We start from the raw sequence: 20,173 nt of genomic DNA on the forward strand, positions 1-20,173 counted from the left end.
CTTTATACTTCTGCCTGACTACAATTCAGAGAGAAATATTGCACCTTTACCTTTATCTGACAGCTATTAGTCTACTAGTAGCTTTACAAATCAAGATTTTACACACAAAATGTGTGATGAACTAGTAAAATATCTCTCACTCAAACCACCCGTCAATATAACCTACACATGATGTATATAATAATGCATAAAGAAGCATTTTACCAATATTACATCTTTTTACTTAAAGCTGCAGTAGGCAGTATATTTTTGGCATCATATGGCTAAAATTCCATAATAACCTTTCAGCGTATTGTAATTCAAGTGTTCTGAGAGAAAACTAGACTTCTGCACCTCCTCATGGCTCTGTTTTCAGGCTTTAGAACATCTAGCCCGTGACGGGAGACTTTGACCAATCACAGGTCATTTCGGAGAGAGAGCGTTCCTATTGGCTCTGCTCCGGCTGGGGGGCAGTGCTTGGTATTTCCTCAACAGATCTCAACATGGTTGCTGGGTCACAAACTTTCTCATTTTACAGCTAAACAGTATACTACAAGATGATTCTGAGAACATGTGAGGAGAGAAATAGGCATTACAGTAACAGAGTATTGATTCATATTTGATCAGCGCTGCCTAGTTTGACTGTTTGATCAGAGTTGGTGAGTGATTGACAGCTGATCAGAGACGGCAGACTCCAGATCAGCTCTGATTGGTTGTCTTCCTCCAGTCTGTGAAATCTTGCAGATGCCGTTAAGAGCACCGGAGGACACTGATATTTGATAAAAATAACATTTTTAATCATATTTGCTACAATCTGCCTACTGCTGCTTTAAGTGTTTTTCATTGCATGAAGATTACTTGTAATGGAGTATTTTTGCACTGTGATATTTTGGTCATGCAAAGTTTTATTATTTCATTAAGTAAATCATGTTTACTTGATTTAGTGCTCAATGTGTCTTTCATTTTTCAGATTTCAGATTTTCTTTACATTTAGTAAAAATGTAAAGAAATATTTGCTGAATTTCAGTCTTAATAAGTTTTTATTTTTTATAAGAGTTCATTTGAGAATGTATTTCTACAAAGCATGTTAAACATGGGAAGTTGATGGTATTTAACCCATGCGGTGTAACTGAACGCACTCATTTCTGTCTGACAGATGGTCACGGTTAATAAGATGACAGACATGGTTTTATTTGTAGGCTAATGATGAATATGATAGATGTCTGTAGCGGGTTTTGTGCCACTTGATTTGATCAGTCTGGATGACTCAGAGAGGAGAGACGTGCAGCGAGAACGCCCCAGGGAGCAAGACCCCTGAATATTAATGAATTAATATCAATTTTGACTTAGAAAAATTCACAGTTCTATCAGTTAAAGTTATAGTACCTTTATAGGAGTAGCCCATAACATGTGTACCTTTTTAAAGCAATTTGAAATAAATATTTTTTTATTTATTTGTTTGCATTTCAGAAAATGTTTTATGTAAAACCCAGAATGTAATATGTATTTTAGATGCACTAAATGGGTTTAGTTTTAACAGATATTATTGTATTCAATTTAAGCAATGAAAATGTAGATTTTTCTAAAAAAGGAAACCAATTAGTTGTTTATTTTAAGAGACCCGTCCTATTTTCTCTATATTTTCTCTCCGATTACTCGATGTAATAATCAGTAGAATACTTGATTACTAGAATAATGGATAGCTGCTGCAGCCCTTCTTTAAGGGGAAGTTAACAATGACAACAAACACAGGGACAAAGAAACAAGGTGATATTTAGACTAGATTGACTGAAATGTTCCATATAATCTGATGACAAAAAAAGACTAAAATACCAACAGTTTTTATTGACCAACTATACTATATAAATAGTTCCGGTTTTCTTTGACCTCGACAAAACTAAAATTCCCAGACTTTTAGTCATCTAAAACTTGACTAACAAAACAGGATGAGGTTGAATTGATATGATAACAACTGAGGACATTTGACACAGGTCTAAGACCTAAATAAATAATAATAATAATAATAATAATAATAACTGACAAAATTAACACTACAACAAGAATTGTTAATCGATTTCTATGTTTGTTTTTTTGTTTTGTTATTTTTATTTATAATTTTTAATATAAACAATGACTGTGGCAGCAATGATTCAACATAAGCATGCAAACAGGTTCAGATTATTACCACAAAGATTCAATCATCCAGACATAATCTGTTCAAGCTCTTATATAATAGAGACAGGATATATATATTACAGCTGTTTATAAGTAGAAGATGAGGAAGAGGAGAGTTAATGTTCCCCCAGAAGGCCTGATTCAGGTCAAACACACACTGCTCTGGGTACTACTAGTAGATACTGATGTCATTTTAGTGTTGTAATTTTCCTCATCGACCTCCAGCAAACCATGTATATATACACCGATCAGCCATAACATGATGACCACCTGCCTAATATTCAGTAGGTCCCCCTTTTGCCGCCAAAACACCCCTGACCCGTGGAGGCATGGACTCCACTAGACCTCTGAAGGTCTGCTGTGGTATCTGGCACCAAGCCGTCAGTAGCTAGATCCTTGAAGTCCTGGAAGTTGCGAGGTGGGGCCTCCGTGGATTGGACTTGTTTGTCCAGCATATCCCACAGATGCTCCATCGGATTGAGATCTGGAGAATTTGGAGGCCGAGTCAACACCTCCAACTCGTTGCCATCCACATGATGTCAAAGAAAACGTGATTCATCAGACCGGGCCAGCTTCTTCCATCGCTCCGTGGTCCAGTTCTGATGCTCACTCATTGAAGGCGCTTTTGGCGGTGGAAAAGGGTCAGCACGGGCACCCTGACCGGTCCCCATATGCAACAAACTGCTCCTCACTGTGTGTTCTGACACCTTTCTATCAGAACCAGCATTAACTCTTTCAGCAGTTTGAGCTCCAGTAGCTCTTCTATTGGATCAGACCACACGGGCCAGCCTTCGCTCCCCACGTGCATCAATGAGCCTCGGGTCTGACCCTGTCGCCGGTTCACCGGTTCTCCTTCCTTGGACCACTTTTGGTGGGTCCTGACCACTGCTGACCGGGAACATCCCACAAGAGCTGCAGTTCTGGAGATGCTCTGACCCGGTCGTCTAGACAGCTCTATTTGGCCCTCGTCAAAGTCTCTCACATCCTTACACTGGCCCATTATTTCTACTTCCAACACAAAGTCAAAATGTTCACTTGCTGTCTAACCACTGCCAGGTGCCATGGTAACCAGATAATCCCTTATTCACTTCACCTGTTAGTGGTCTGAATGTTATGGCTGATCGGTGTATACTACTGTAGAACTAAAGACTTTTCTTTAACAGTTGGTGAATGAACGATGTCTGGGTGTTGATGTTGGACTCTGATGATGTTTATTGGCTGTAAATGTTTTCCAAGGCTCCTCTTTATAGTAGCGATGCGGATGATTAGATTTCATCATAAAATGGTTTGTGGTTTGATACAAAGGTCAGTATAATACAGTAAAGCCTTTATTCAGTCTAACACTTTCATTAGAGGAGCTGCTGCTGCCTCAAACACTCTGGGCACAACGTGAGTAACTGTTACTCGGATCATTTATCTGTTTACTGTGAATTGTCCTTCCAGAAATATTCTATTCTATATGTCTATTTTTGTGTTTTGCTTTGTTCATATAAATTCTCAAATATTTTCTTTGTTCTCTGTTTGTCTCTCTCTTTTCTCTGCCCTTTACTTTCACTGACTGTCTCAGCAGCAGCTTCATTTCAACATGGAAAGGTAATATTTACTATTAATGATACCACCTTATTCTTGAACTAAGTCATCATTCTTATTAACTGTGATAAGACAAGAGGTAAAAGTGGGTTTGTATTATTAGTGCTGTTAATATTATGAACATAACCATGTTTCAGAGCTGACGATATGAAACAGAAAGGCTGCTCTCTTTAGATGATTCAGTTACATTACAGCATTTGATACGTGCTTCACAAAACAACCTGAGATGTGATTTCTGGACTCTGATATGGTTGAGGTCCACGGGTTTGGACTTTGATACTCAAGCTAGTTGACAGTTTATTGTTATATAGTCTGATTATTCTAGTCAAGACCTCCTCTATCACATTTAGTTTGACAAGTTGCTGCAGTGGCTGCAGTTCATTGATAACAGTGACCTGTGAGATGGGTCACTTTCACAAAGATAGACTCTTAGATCCATCCATCCGTCGTCCGTCCATCCATCCATCCATCCATCCATCCATCCATCCATCCATCCATCCATCACACAGAACTGTATTTCTTGATTATCATATAGGGGACATATCATGAAAAACTCACTTTATCCATCTGGGTATCTGGAGTTCCTACCAACCCACAAACTGTGAAATCAGACAACCAGTCAGTTTATTATGGGCTGTCTAAATCAGAAAACATGGGATTTAACCAGCCAATCAGATCTGGCTCCCCTTCCTATGTCACATACAGCTCATTAGAATATACCACCCACAACTGGAGAAATACCTTTGCAAAGGTGCACCATGTTTTTCTCTCCAGCCAATCAGAGCAGGGCTTTAACATTCAATGTGGAAGAAAGCACATAAAAACATCTAGAGGATTAATAGGGGCTTAGTGCCCTTACAACATTCTATAAAAAGCAGCACAGTAACAGCTGACAGTGAGAGTCATTGATCACCACCGGCCCAGAAGAAGAATAAGAAGAAAGGCACTTTATTAATTAATTAATTAAGAAATTAAATTTTTTCACTCTGTTATATTTGACATAGTACACACAAACATGCCCTACTGGGACGTTGTGACAGACAGGACTGATAACATCGATGACGCAGCACTTGCTATCTCAGGATACATAACATTCTGCGAGGACATGATTATTCCAAAAAAGACTATCATGGTCTTTTCGAACAACAAGCCTTGGGTGACTCCAGAGTTAAAGCAACTTCTTAATGAGAAAAAGTGCCTGTTTAGGTTGGGTGGAAGCAAAGAGGAAAAGAAGTTAGCACAGAAAAATATTACAAGCAAGACTATTGAGTGCAAGACAGCATATAAACATAAATTAGAGGTTTTCTTTAAAGAGGACGCCAGGAAAGCATGGCAAGGGCTACAAACAATTACAGCATATAAGCCCAAGAGTCACAGTATGATGGTTGATAATGACCTTGATATGGAGGTATGGAAGTAAGGGACATGGTGAATTCAGACATCCAAATCTCTATACATCATGTCGGATCCCATTTTAGACGTGTAAACCCTAGAAAAGTACACGGGCCAGACTGTATTAGTTGCAAGGCACTGCGGGCATGCGTGGATCAGTTGGCACAACCTTTTCAGAGGCTGTTCCAGCAGTCAATAGACACGGGAGTTATCCCTAATCTGTGGAAAAGATCAACAATTGTGCCAGTGCCAAAAAATAATAGACCTAAAGAACTTAACAATCTGTGCCCTGTTGTTCTAACATCCGCAGCAATGAAATGTTTTGAAAAAATCTTGTCAAAGCAACTTCTTTCTGAGGTCTCATCTTCTCTAGACCCTAACCAATTTGCTTACCGAGCAGAGAAAGGTGTTGAAGATGCGCTGCTGACTTTGACTAATAACATCTTTGAGCATCTGGAACAAGCCCAGAGCCTGGTCAAAATTGTGTTCATAGATTTCATCAGCGCGTTCAATACGATCCAACCACATCTCATGGTGAGCAAACTGGTGCATCTGGGAGTGAATCCAAAACTTATTATATGGATTCATGATTTTTTGTCTTCCTCTAAAACTAGTAATACAGGCGCCCCCCAGGGGTGCGTTCTGTCCCCTATCTTATATACTTTGTATACCAACGACTGTCAGGCATCTGCCTCAGTTTATTCTTATTTTAAATATGCCGACGACACAGCATTGGTTGGATTTTTAAAATCTGAAAATTCAGCAGTGGAAGGTTTTGAGAGGGAAATACAGAGCTTTATCCAATGGTGCTCAGATGCTCTTGAGGTCAACGTTAAAAAAACGAAAGAGATGGTCATAAATTTTAGTAAGAATAAGATAACAGTTCCTCCTGCCAAGATTAAGGGAGAATTAGTTGAGCAGGTCTCAAGTTATAAATACCTTGGAGCTGAAATCGGTGACCACTTAAAATTCAGTGTATGTGCACAAAGTAAGTCTAATAAACTACAACAGAGGCTGTTCTTTCTTAGGAAATTGATTCATTTTAGAGTTGAACGTTGTATTCTTCAAATGTTTGACAATACTGTTTTGCAGAGCATTCTGTCTTTCGGTCTGATTTGCACCTTTGGTAATATGCGTGCTCAAGATCATGTCAAACTGCAGCGCATGATCAAGACAGCAGGCAGGATCATTGGGATCGATCAGGTGTCTGCAGCACAGCTGTATAGGGACCTTATTCTAAAAAAAGCAGATCAGATCCTCGAAGATACTACCCATCCTCTCCATCAGAAATTCAAAAGGAGTAGCAGATCAATAGCAGATTCCTGCTGAAAAAATTAGAACAACGAGGTAAAGCAAATCTTTTGTGCCGACGGCAATTAGACTTCTAAACGAGAGGTAAATAGGCTGTAGCCCACCCTATACTGTATACTGTTTTGGACGGTGTTTCTCTGTATACTAAGACTGTCGGATTGCACTTTGTATAGAGTTTATATTTTATATTGTGGAGGGTGTATCTTTTTATTTTTTTTTGTACTGGCGGTATTGTACTGGATGTTCTGCTAGTGTGTGTGTGTGTGTGTGTGTGTGTGTGTGTGCTGGAGGGGGGGAGTGTGCATGGGACTGCGCTGTGTGCAGGATCCTGGGAAGTGTGTTTGAGGTTTTTATATGTTGTTTTTATGAGACGTGTATATGACCACATGAATTTCCCCTTGTGGGATAATAAAGTTGACTTTTGACCTTTGACCTCTTCCTCTCTGTCAACCAGCACCCAGCAGCAGAGCCCAGACCCACCTGGACCTGGACCTGGACCTGGACCTGGACCTGGACCTGGACCTGGACCTGGACCTGGACCTGGACCTGGACCTGGACCTGGACCTGGACCTGGACCTGGACTTGGACCTGGACCTGGACCTGGAAGTGGACCTGGACCTGGACCTGGACCTGGACCTGGACCTGGACCTGGACCTGGACCTGGACCTGGACCTGGACCTGGACCTGGACCTGGACCTGGACCTGGACCTGGACCTGGACCTGGACCCGGCTGTGTGTCCTCACAGAGTGAACGGTCAATAGGTGCCCTGATTGATTTTAAAGGCAGACAGGATTCTTTGAAACAGAGGTACAGTATGTTTTATGTTTTATGTTTTATTCAATTCAATTCAATTCAAATCACTTTATTTGTCCCCGAGGGGCAATTGTAGAGGCTCGTAGAGTAGCACAATTAACAACACAAAACAGGAAATTTCAAACATCTTGAAGGTTAAAATAATGATACTAATATAGTACTCATACTAGTAAATACTTAAAATAGTGCAAATAGTACAGTATACACAATATATGGTACGTATGGATGTAAAAAACGGATGAATGAAAAAGCAGTCCAGGACCGAAGCCATGTGGAAGTGTGTGTGTGTGGGGATGGGTGGGAGGGGGAGGGGTTAGTTGGGTGAGTAGAGGGACGGGGATGGTTGGGAGTGGAGGAGCAGGACAGCCTTGGGGACAAAGGTGTCCCTTCTCCTCTATGTCCTGCAGCCTGGGCAGCGAAGCCAGCGTCCTGAGGGGAGCCACTCAAATGCAGGGAACAGGACGTGTGAGGGGTCCTGTAAGATCCTGCCGGCTGACCTTAACATCTGCTGCTCGCACAGGGTGGAGAGAGCTCTAACAGGAAGTCCAATAACTTTGGAGCAGACTTTGACTGTGCTCTGCAGGCGGTTTCTGTTCTGAAGGCTGATGGAGTAGAACCAGCAGGTGATGGAGAAAGTCATGATGCTCTGAATGAAGGAGTAGTAGAAGGTTGTGAGGATGTCCTTGCTGACCCCAAAAGAGTTGAGCTTCCTGAGGAGATATTGTCGCTGCTTGCATTTCCTGAGGATCTCCTCTGTGTTGGAGGAAAATTTCAGCAGGTTGTCAAAGATTGTGCCCAGGTACTTATATTCCACAACAGTCTTTACAGGCTTCCCATGGATGGTAGTGGTGACTGCCGCAGCCAGATCTCTCTGCTTGTTGGAGAACGTCACTACCATCTCCTTGGTCTTGTTCACTTATGAGCATCAAAGTGATTCTGATTTTATACCCAAACAATGAATGAAATGAAGGACTCCACATCGCCGCTCGTTGCATGTTCGGAACTCATATGGAGTGATTTGGACAAAAGGTCCAAATTAAGGCAGCAGACACCGAGATATCCTGGAATGAGCCAAGCTTAGAAAACACTGGATCCTACATTTCCCATAATACAATTCAGTAGCATCATCTAATAAACACTCCATGCCTGATAAAGACCCACTTCTTTTAATTTGTAATGCAGGCTTCCTGTTACACATTAGAGTACAAAGGTCAAGATCTGACGACATCAACAGTATGGAAGCCAATAAGAGACAGAAGGATTTGGATTTTAACAGCCACTGTATACTTAAAGGGACTGTTTGTAACTTCTTACACGTATAAATCATTGCTGGTCGGCGTCCCATGTGTGCTCGCGTGTGGCTATCCTGTTCAGACTCAGACTCCAACACAAACTACAGTGAAGCACCAAAACCTCTTGGTTGTATCTAGTGAAGCCCGTCTGTTAAACAGTGTTGGCCGCGGTCGGAGGACGCGGAGGAGACCGTAGCTTTGGTCTCCAGGACCGGAGTCTCTGCTGTACTCTGCTCCTCTGCTCCTCTGCCTGCCTTCACTCACACACTGCATTTGTTCTCACTCGCTCACTCGCTCCACTCTCACGTGCATGTGCACACACTCCACACTGCAGAAGAGTTAGTTTAGCTCTGAGAATATCTAGTGAATATCTAGTGGACGTTTGTGCAGAAATAACTGCTGCAGCTCCTCCAGACCAACAGAGGTTTCCCGTGTCTTGTGAAGTGACGGAGCTCCGCAGAGAGAAACGTTATCGTCTCCCGTGTTCCCTCCGGCCGCGGTCGGGAGGCTGAGGCAGAAAAAGCCAACACTAGGATCAGCACTGATTCATGGAGAGACCTTCGTCTGGTCAGCTAACATTACTGCCAAGAACAGGACAGGACAGGACAGGACAGGACAGGACAGGACAGGAGAGGACAGGGCAGGACAGGACAGGACAGGACAGGACAGGGCAGGACAGGACAGGACAGGACAGGACAGGACAGGACAGGACAGGACAGGCAATCGAGGCTGAATGCAATCAAACCAACTTCCGAGGTCTCTTAGTGAAACGCTTTGAGAGGTCAGAAGACTAGAAAGGTGCTATATAAATGCAAGTTCATTTACCGTTTTCTTCTGGCCTATCAGAGCACGGTCTGTCAGTCAAGTGATCCAAGAAAGCGGCTCGAAAATTGAAACCCAAAGATGACTAACACAGGAAGAACAACAAGGCTCCTGTAGTCGTCCAGTTTGTGATCCCAAAGCTCTATCGTCTATCCTGTCCCGGGTAGCCTGGATGTTCATATTTAGATCTGAAATTACCAACATTGGAAAATGTATTCAAATGCAGCTTTTGAAATTGCAAATCAAGAAATTTCATATTGAATTTTCAAAGAGGCAAATTCAGAACAAATACAAATTTAGATACACGGTTTTCAAAGCAAAATAGATCAATGCTCTGAAGTTAGTGGTATTTAAATTTCAACATTAAGTATTCAGTGGCTGTTAAAATTCAAATAGTTATGTTATTCTCTCAGACAAGACTCCACTCTGAGGAAGAACAACATTCTATTCTGTATATACTCTCTACATTATTTTGCACTTTTTTGCTTTTTGTACTTCTGGTTAAATGTTAAACTGCATGTCGTTGTCTTGGTACCTCCTGTACAAAGACAGTAAAGTTGAATCTAATCTAATCTAGTCCTTTATTACTATCACCCAGCTATAAAGGTAAAAATGTCTGACTGATGATAAAATAATAAAAGCCTGAAGGGTACAGAGGGGTAAGAGAGATAAAGTTGGTCTGATTGTGTTGGTGCTCCTCCTCTCTGCCAATCAGCATCCAGGATGAGAGACCAGACTCACCCAGCTGTGTGTCCATGGAGGACCATTCAATAGGTGCCTTGATTGATTTTAAAGATCAACACCATGCATTGGAAAATATGTAAGCATGAATGAATTATTATTATTAACTATTGATAATCCAGCAGTGTCAGCATTTTAGCATAAAACCTACTTCCATGATACTCAGACAGTCAAACTATTAAACTTTATTACACTTCAGGCATTTGGTGTTGCAGTAATAAACGGTATATCATGTAATTTAGTATTCAGTGCAAAATTGTATTTCGTGCAGTTTTGTGTCTGTTTTGTAATGTATGTGTGTGTGTGTCATTGTAAAACTTCCCTCCAGGATTAATGAAGAACTCTATTTATGGATCATTGCATGTTTTCAGAGTCCACCGGGGGGCTCAGAGGCTACCAGCATAGAGCCTGTCCAGCAGCATCAAACAGATCTGGAGTCCATATTTACGGTTTGTGTATGCTACTACAAAGATAAATGATATGTAATACATTTCTGAAAGGCAGTTCATACCCAGTGGTTGTGGTGGTGTGTTTATTTCCTGTGTTTTTGTGTTGCAGCTGCTTGAAGAGACCATAATCACGTTTGTGAAGAATGAGCTGAGAATCTTTCAAAGGGTTCTCCGTCCAGATTATAATGAAGACTCAAAAGTTCCGGAGAAAAGGGAGGACCTGGAGGACACAGAGGAAGAGGAGGAGGAGCAGAGGAGGAGCAGCAGGGAGGCCCTTCTGAAGATCACACTGCACCTCCTGAGGAGAATGAAGCAGGAGGAGCTGGCTGACACTCTGCAGAGCAGTGAGAGCTTTAATACTCAAATGGTTGCTAATAGGCTGTATTCAGGCACATGGGATTTTCTAACATGCTGCTTTAGAATAAAAGATTTAAAAAAACAGTGATGTCACAGGGTCCTGGAGTACACCTCTACATCACTGCAACAAGGTGATAAGTTACACCACTGGAGGACCGTAAAAACAAGATTATCAGGGGGTGTTAACTATCCGACACATTTTACCATGATGAAAAAAGTTATAACAATTCAATCTGTACCAGGCTGCTGGCAGCTGTAGGCGTGGCTTTGGTGTGTGTGATGACACGGAGGAGGTCAGTGTAGGTCAGGGGTCAGCAACCTTTACTATCAAAAGAGCCATTTTAGGCAAAAGTATAGTAAAAGTAATAGTCGTAACATTACGAGAATAAGGTCATAACTTTAAGAGAAAAAAGTTGTAATATTACGAGAATAAAATCATAACCATATGAGAAAAAAAGTTGTAATATTACGAGAAAAAAGTCATAACTTTATAAGAAAAAAGTTGTAATATTACGAGAATAAAATCATAACCATATGAGAAAAAAAGTTGTAATATTACGAGAAAAAAGTCATAACTTTATAAGAAAAAAGTCGTAACATTACGAGAATAAAGTCATAACTTTATGAGAAAAAAGTCGGCACAGTACGAGATAAAAGTCATAACTTTACGAGAAAAAAGTCATAATATTAAGAGAATTAAGTCATAACTTTACGAGAAAAAAGAAAATAACATGTAAAATTACTACTTTATAATATTATGACTTTTTCTCGAAATCTCACATTTATTTATTTTTCCTCAATGTGGCCGTAATACTCCGTCATACCGTCGTACCATAGGCCTACAACGATGGTATATAAAAATGAAAATGTAAATAAAAAACAGTTATTGATTTCCATTTTTAGAAATCGACAGGGAGCCACTGGAGAGGAGCTAAAGAGCCGCATGTGGCTCCGGAGCCGCAGGTTGCTGACCCATGGGTTAGTCTCACATGGCCAGTTTAACTAGCTGATGAGTGGCCTTCCTTTACTGGGAGAAATGTGTCATATGGGCCAAATGACTAATCAAACTAGCTCACTATTGCCAGTTTACCACCTGTGTAGTTCCAGCCATTACAGGCAGTTCATCAGGCACATCCAATACTGCTTTCAAATGAGAACAGTGCTTGGATCGCTCAAAACACCCTTAAAGGTCCAGTGTGTAGGATCTGGCAGTGAAGTTGCATATAGCAATAAGCTGAAACTCCTTCCGTCCATGTCCGTGTTGGAGAGCTACGATGGGCGACCTGAAAGCATGAAAACGTGAATGTCCCTCTCTAGAGCCAGAGTTTGGTTTGTACATTCTGGGCCACAGAAACATGGTGGCCGGCTCCGTGAAGAGGACCCGCTCCCTATATAGATATCAATTAAAACAATGATCCTTATTCTGAGGTGATTATACACTAAAGAAAACATACTTCTGAATATTATATTCCATTTTTCTATTGGAACCCCCTAAATGCTACACACTGTTCCTTTAAGGCTGGCATCGGGAAAACAGTCCTAACACATAAGTTCACTCTGGACTGGGCTGAAGACAAAGCCAACCAGGACATCCAGTTCACATTCCCATTCACTTTCAGAGAGCTGAATGTGCTGAAAGAGAAGAAGTACAGTTTGGTGGAACTTGTTCATCACTTCTTTACTGAAACCAAAGAAGCAGCAATCTGCAGGTTTGAAGAGTTCCAGGTTGTGTTCATCTTTGACGGTCTGGATGAATGTCGACTTCCTCTGGACTTCCACAACAACGAGATCCTGACTGATGTCACAGAGTCCACCTCAGTGGATGTGCTGCTGACAAACCTCATCAGGGGGAAACTGCTTCCCTCTGCTTGCCTCTGGATAACCACACGACCTGCAGCAGCCAATCAGATCCCTCCTGAGTGTGTTGACATGGTGACAGAGGTCAGAGGGTTCACCAACCCACAGAAGGAGGAGTACTTCAGGAAGAGATTCAGAGAGGAGGAGCAGGCCGGCAGAATCATCTCCCACATCAAGACATCACAAAGCCTCCACATCATGTGCCACATCCCGGTCTTCTGCTGGATCTCTGCTTCAGTTCTAGACCATGTGTTGAGAGCAGGTGAGAATAGGGAGTTACCCAAGACCCTGACTGAGATGTACATCCACTTCCTGGTAGTTCAGTCCAAAGTAGGGAATGTCAAGTATCGTGGAGGAGCTGAGACAGATCCACTCTGGAAGACCGAGACCAGCAAGATCATCATGTCTCTGGGAAAACTGGCTTTTGAGCAGCTGCAGAAAGGCAACCTGATCTTCTATGAGTCTGACCTGACAGAGTGTGGAATCGATATCAGAGCAGCCTCAGTCTACTCAGGAGTGTTCACACAGATCTTTAAAGAGGAGAGAGGACTGTACCAGGACAAGGTGTTCTCCTTTGTCCATCTGAGTATTCAGGAGTTTCTAGCTGCTCTGTATGTCTTTGTGACATTCATCAACACTGGTGTCAACCTGCTGTCAGAACAGCAATCAGCATCCTGGTGGTGGCGTAAGCTAATAACATTCATATCAACTGAAAAGCCAATGTTCCAGTGTGCTGTGGACAAGACCATACAGAGTCCAAATGGACATCTGGACTTGTTCCTCCGCTTCCTCCTGGGTCTCTCACTGGAGACCAATCAAACTCTTCTACGAGGTCTGTTGAAACAGAAAGGATGTGGCGAATATACCAATCACGAGACAGTGCGGTACATCAAAGAAAAGATCCGGGAGAATCCATGTCCAGAGAGGTGCATCAACCTGTTCCACTGTCTGAATGAGCTCAATGACCATTCTCTAGTGGAGGAGATACAGCAGTACCTGAGTTCAGGAAGTCTCTCCACAGACAAACTCTCTCCGGCTCAGTGGTCAGCTCTGGTCTTCATCTTACTGTCATCAGAAAAAGACCTGGACGTGCTTGACTTGAGGAAGTACTCTGCTTCAGAGGAAGGTCTCCTGAGGCTGCTGCCAGTGGTCCACGTCTCCAAAATAGCTCTGTAAGAGCACTGCTAACCAAATATAGTAGATATATTGAACCAGACATTAATTTTACGGAGGATAAACTAAAATATAAATTATTTGTCTGCACGCTTTTTCAGGCTGAATGGCTGTAACTTGTCAGAGAGAAGCTGTGAAGCACTGGCATCAGTACTTAGCACCAAAACCTCTAATCTTAGAGAGCTGGACCTGAGTAACAACAATCTGCAGGATTCAGGAGTGAAGCTGCTCTCTGCTGGACTGGGGAGACCACACTGTAGGCTGGAAACTCTGAGGTGAGTATCCTTTTATCTAGAAAACTAGAATTACCGCCTCGTGGTTGGATCCCTCCGCCAACAACATTGTCATAATTAGCATATGAATTCTTGAGTTATGGCTAAAAATTTGTTTTTTGAGGTCATGGTGTCCTTGACATTTGACCACCAAAATCTAATCAGTTCATCCTTGAGTCCTAGTGGACGTTTGTGCCAAATTTGATGAAATTCCAACCAAGCGTTCCTGAGATATAGCGTTTACAAGAACGGTTCAGACGGACAGACAGACAGACGGACACCCCCGAAAACATAATACAGGTATAAAGGTACAGAGGCATAAAAAAACAACCGTTTGCAATACTACCTAGCCTGTGTAAAACACAAGTCTACAACTCTGACTGGACAATATCTCATACCTGACACTGACTTACATTTAAAGCTAGGATTCAAAAACTCCTTCAGGTACGGTGGAACAAAACCCAATAATCTGTGGTGTTTGCTTGGCAGACTGTCAGGCTGTCTGGTATCAGAGGACGGCTGTGCTGCCCTGGCCTCCGCTCTGAGCTGTAACCCCTCCTATCTGAGAGAGCTGGATCTGACAACCATCCAGGAGACTCAGGCGTGAAGCTGCTCTCCGCTGCCCTACAGGATCCACGCATGCAACTGACTACTCTCAGGTATGGAGAGACTTACTGACAGGCAGAGGTCATTTCCATTTCTTCCTCCATTTTTTGTTTCCTATCATGGTCACAATCACTGTGGTAATAGGACTTTTCCCTGGTGACTTTCTCATGCTTCTTTTGGGGGATCCCCAAACCCTCCCAGGTCAGAAGGAAGTGATCTCTCCAGCCTATTCAAAGTCGAATCTAAGGTCTCCCTCCAGTCAGTTCTACCTAGAAAGAGATTCTAGGCACCCAAACCACCAGAACAAACTTATTTAAATGTAAAGGAGTAGTGAGACCATGCCAGGAATCCTGATCAAGGTTACTTGTATCTGCGATCTCATTCTTTTGGTCACTACCCAAAGTTGGTTTCTAGGTGTCGGTCTCAGACTTGACAACCTGGTCTTCATTCCAACTGCATCACATATAATGCTGCAGCGCACATCAGAAGTTATGGTCCAATTAAGCCAGAAGGACGACAGAGTCCCCAATGAAAGCAAACCACACACTCTCCAGACATCAGATGCACTTTGATGGCTTGTTCAAGAATATCGACGATGCATGGATGTTGGAGAAATCTGAATTCATTATCCAGAGCCTCACCAAACTCCTCCCTTCCCCAAGCAGTCAATTCTCAATTAGTAGAAGTACCTGCGGTCCTTTTGGTCTGCCGGTACTTCTCAACTGAGTCACCACCTTCTTGTTCGACAGTGGGTTCTTGGGTTGCTGCCATGTTAAGTGTGCAGACCCTTTGCACATGTTTCCAGGATATTGAGTTTAAAAAGGATCTATTCTGAGTCAGTAAAGCCCTTGAGATGGGCATCAATGGTACAAATACATCTCTTGATTAAACAGTGTTAACATATTGTCAGTTAACTTATTGTTAGAAAGCTAGCTCGCTTAGTCACCAGGTGGCAGTTAGTTAACTGGCAGTAAACTATTTGGGTTGGTATGTGACCGGCTACCTTGCCAGTCACAGTACTTCACCAACTAGCCCCACAAGTAGTCGATACATCACTAAGCTTCCAGTATCGCCTTTACTGTAAAGACACGCGAATAAATGTTATTGTGCCACTTTCTTTGTGATTGGGCTCTTGCTGGGTCTACCAGCCCTGTCCCACAGCCTTTCTGGCATCTAATCCAACTCACCATCAGTGCAGCGATCAGTGGACAGCTCAACTAGAAAATCTTCAGGTCAGATGAAACAACTAGGAAGTCTATCATAACCTTTGGCGTTCTGTCCAGTGTTTGAACATGGTGGTTTTTGGGGCCAGTCCTCAGGTAGCACACATGCAACAACAACTCACCAGTCTAGTTCCAATTATTGGTGGCCATTCTACTCAGTCATGTGCTATCAGGTGTTCCATTCCTTGCCAAGGTTAACATCGAAGCCCCAACATGATCTCATCCCTACATGTCATATTTTGCTGCTTGGGCAGAAGCCCTTAACCCGACCCGCCAGATGGTTTATTACACAGAACCATCTGAGAAGCCATCAGTGGAAATGGTTTGGAAAAGGGCAGACACTTCAAAAAATACTTGTCAGGAGATTGGATGAACCAAATCGAAGAATCAAACTCTGGCCAAAGCCAGTCGGGAGAAGTGCAAAAACATCACCTTCAGTGCTATTCTTTTTCTCTTCTTTCAATGAAGTAATCCTCTCCAGTTCTGCTATAACTGATGCTATTACAGCATCTACACTGAGGAGGTTCCTCAGGAGCTGCCATTGTTGTTTAGAATGAACAGTTGCCTCTCCGTGTTGTCTCTCACTATGACCTCACTGTGTCACACGCACCTAAGCCACGCCCTTAGCTGGCAGTAGCTCCTCACAGGATGCTGATTGGTCCGTGCACATGCTTTACTTTTTATGCATTACTTGAAGCCTGACATTCTCGCACGATCTCGTGACATCACAAGAATCCAGCTGCTGTGCAAGGTAAAGAAGCCCCCGCCATCACCAAAATGATGCTGGTGGCAGCTTTTATGTAGTATCTTGACGCTGAAGGTTTGCACGTGGTTAACATTGTGAAAGGCTCAGAGTTAACGTTGTAACACGTGGTTAACATTGTGAAAGGTTCGGGGTTAACGTTGTAACACGTGGTTAACATTGTGAAAGGCTCGCGGTTAACGTTGTAACACGTGGTTTACATTGTGAAAGGCTCGCGGTTAACGTTGTAACACGTGGTTAACATTGCGAAAGGCTCGCGGTTAACGTTGTAACACGTGGTTAACATTGCGAAAGGCTCGCGGTTAACGTTGTAACACGTGGTTTACATTGCGAAAGGCTCGCGGTTAACGTTGTAACACGTGGTTAACATTGCGAAAGGCTCGCGGTTAACGTTGTAACACGTGGTTTACATTGCGAAAGGCTCGCGGTTAACGTTGTAACACGTGGTTAACATTGCGAAAGGCTCGCGGTTAACGTTGTAACACGTGGTTAACATTGCGAAAGGCTCGCGGTTAACGTTGTAACACGTGGTTAACATTGCGAAAGGCTCGCGGTTAACGTTGTAACACGTGGTTAACATTGCGAAAGGCCTGCGGTTAACATTGTAACACGTGGTTAACATTGCGAAAGGCTCGCGGTTAACGTTGTAACACGTGGTTAACATTGTGAAACAGTGGTGGTCAGGTTCAGGCAACAAAACCACTTGGTTAGGGTGAGAAAAAACATCATGGTTTGGCTTAAGAATGCATATAACATAACGTAAGCTATGGTGTAGCATCATGTGACTGTCATTTTGCCAACGCGATAGCATCACAACCGTGTAGGAAGTAGGGGGGTAGGAAGCAGGAAAGGGGCTACTTACCCCACTACGTTCTGCCCCTGGCCTGATTTAGAGGCAGCTGGTGTGATCCCATCACAAAATGGTCCCTAGTTATTATTTATGAATGAGAATATGTTAATTTGACTGTATTTCTCATCCCCAGTGTGGAACACGGTGGAGTGAAGAGGTTGATGTCAGGTCCGAGGAAGTGTAAGTGTGCGTTTTTATCTACTTTGACTCATAATGACAAAGCACATTCCTAATTCTTGTTGTAAGGATGCAGACTGATATGATTGAATGTAGAGGTGATTGTCAAACTGTTAATACATGAATGAATTAGAGGTGTAATATGATGTGTTGTGTGTTATTGTCCCCATCAGATGCCTGTGAACTCACGCTGGACCCAAACACAGTGAACAGGAGGCTCTCTTTGTCTGAGGACAACAGAAAGGTGACTGAGGTGAAAGAGGCTCAGCCTTACCTCGATCATCCAGAGAGGTTTCACCACTGGAAGCAGGTTCTGTGTAGAGATGGTCTGACTGGGCGCTCTTACTGGGAGGTGGAGTGGAAAGGATGGGTTAATATTGGAGTGGCATACAAAGGAATCAAGAGGAAAGGGCAGGGTGACGACAGCTGGATCGGACAGAACAACAAGTCCTGGAGTCTGTTACGCTGTGATAATAACTACTCCGCCTGTCACAAAAACAGGAGAAGAGTCATACCCATCCACTCGTCCTGTGACGCTGGCAGAGTAGGGGTGTATGTGGACTGGGCTGCTGGTGTTCTGTCCTTCTACAGAGTCTCCTCTGACACACTGACCCACCTCCACACCTTCAACACCACATTCACTGAACCCCTCTATCCTGGGTTTGGGATCGAGTTGAAGCCTGAATCATCAGTTTCTCTGTGTCAGATATAGCAGCAGGTAAAATCACCTGTTGTCTGAAGAAACATACACAGAGACTGAATGGAAACATACAGTATACACATCATTCAGTGGAGAAAACTGACAACAGTTGTAGGGCAGACCTAAATGAACATAGAAAAAGCCTGAGAGGTTAGTATACTTCAACTTGTCAGATAGTCGAACAGCATCAGAATTGGAAATGTATAAATCAATTAAGAAATTAATAAGAACAAATTGAAAAAATAAACGAAAGGGAAAATTAAACAGAAGAGTAAATAAATAAGGGAATTCATACAAAAATAAATGAAGAAGCAAATTGAAATAGAAATATCCATTTATGTAACATTTTAACAATTAACTGATATTTATTTCTAATAATTTAATTGAGTCATTTATTAATTGATTGATTGATTGATTGATTTTTTCATCCTCCACACCCCTGGACCCTGGTATTAGGGGGAGTTGAGTCCAACAATCTTTGTAACTTTCTGAAACTTCCAATCCGACAGCATGTCCTCTTCACACAGTGATCGGCCAGGTGTGCTGAGGTGTGAAGGTAGTCGAGTTAGAACTTCACTCTCGCTGACGCTCTTCATATCACGACTACTTTTGTCACTTTTCGTGTGTACACACAGTTACAATACTAAGAATGCCTTCATGGACAGAGAGTTAGAATAGTTAACTCCACTGGGACGATTACACTTCTGCACATTGTGGGATGACACGTCGTAGTTCTTTTTGAGCATACCCCCACCCCCCGCCCATTCTTACTGCAGCTGTTAGCTGTACCCCATCTACACTTGGGCGGATTGAATAGTTTAGTTCTTCTGGTGTTTGTGGGAGTCACCGCAGCTTCAGGTGCATTATCACCACCACTACCCTGATTTACATGTAGCTGATTATAATCAGGGGACGCATCAACAACCAAAGTGTCTTAAATCTCATCTGGATTTTATCTGCATACGAAAAACTTGAAATGAAAAATGTATATGGGGCCTAACTGCTAATGGGTCAAAATTGACTATGGTCACTACATGTGGAGCAGTGACTGAAATAGCATAAGACTGACACCAGAGAGGCCACACAAAGAAAAAGCCTGTTAGTCAGTAGCAGATGACGCGGTTCTATATGTACCAGCTAAGTCACCGAGCAAGGCAGTAGAGATCCTAACTGCATACCTGGATGATGTCCATCAATGGCTGCAACGTAATCATCTTGTATTCAATTTAAAAAGGACAGTTTCTATGTGTTTCTCTATTAGAAAACAGGGCTCACCTAAAAATGTAAAATCCAGATACAGAATGAGGAAATAGTCAGTGAATTCTGTTTTTTAGGGGTGGTTTTGGATCTGCAGCTCAGATTTGATAAACATATGAGGACAACTTCAAAAACGGTTAAGACCAACCTTAATTATTTTAAATTAATCAGACATTACATACCCACTCAGGCAGCCCAGTTATTTATGCACTCTATGATTTTCTTTAATTTTTCATATTGTAAGGACAGCGTGGGCTCAAGCATCACCATCTACAATCACACATCTCACATCCTAATACAATCAGGCACTGAAAATAATGCTGGCATCACTGTCACATACTAAAATAACACAATCTACTTAGCTTTGAGAGCT

At 42.4% G+C, this 20,173-nt stretch overlaps 1 pseudogene; it reads left to right on the forward strand.

The window, feature by feature from the left end:
- Positions 1 to 3,332: 3,332 nt before the first annotated feature.
- On the forward strand, positions 3,333 to 18,952 carry LOC141781468 (protein NLRC3-like; annotated as a pseudogene).
- The last annotated feature ends 1,221 nt before the right edge of the window (positions 18,953 to 20,173 follow it).

The sequence above is a fragment of the Sebastes fasciatus genome, chromosome 13, assembly GCF_043250625.1.
Source record: "Sebastes fasciatus isolate fSebFas1 chromosome 13, fSebFas1.pri, whole genome shotgun sequence".
NCBI lineage: Eukaryota > Metazoa > Chordata > Actinopteri > Perciformes > Sebastidae > Sebastes > Sebastes fasciatus.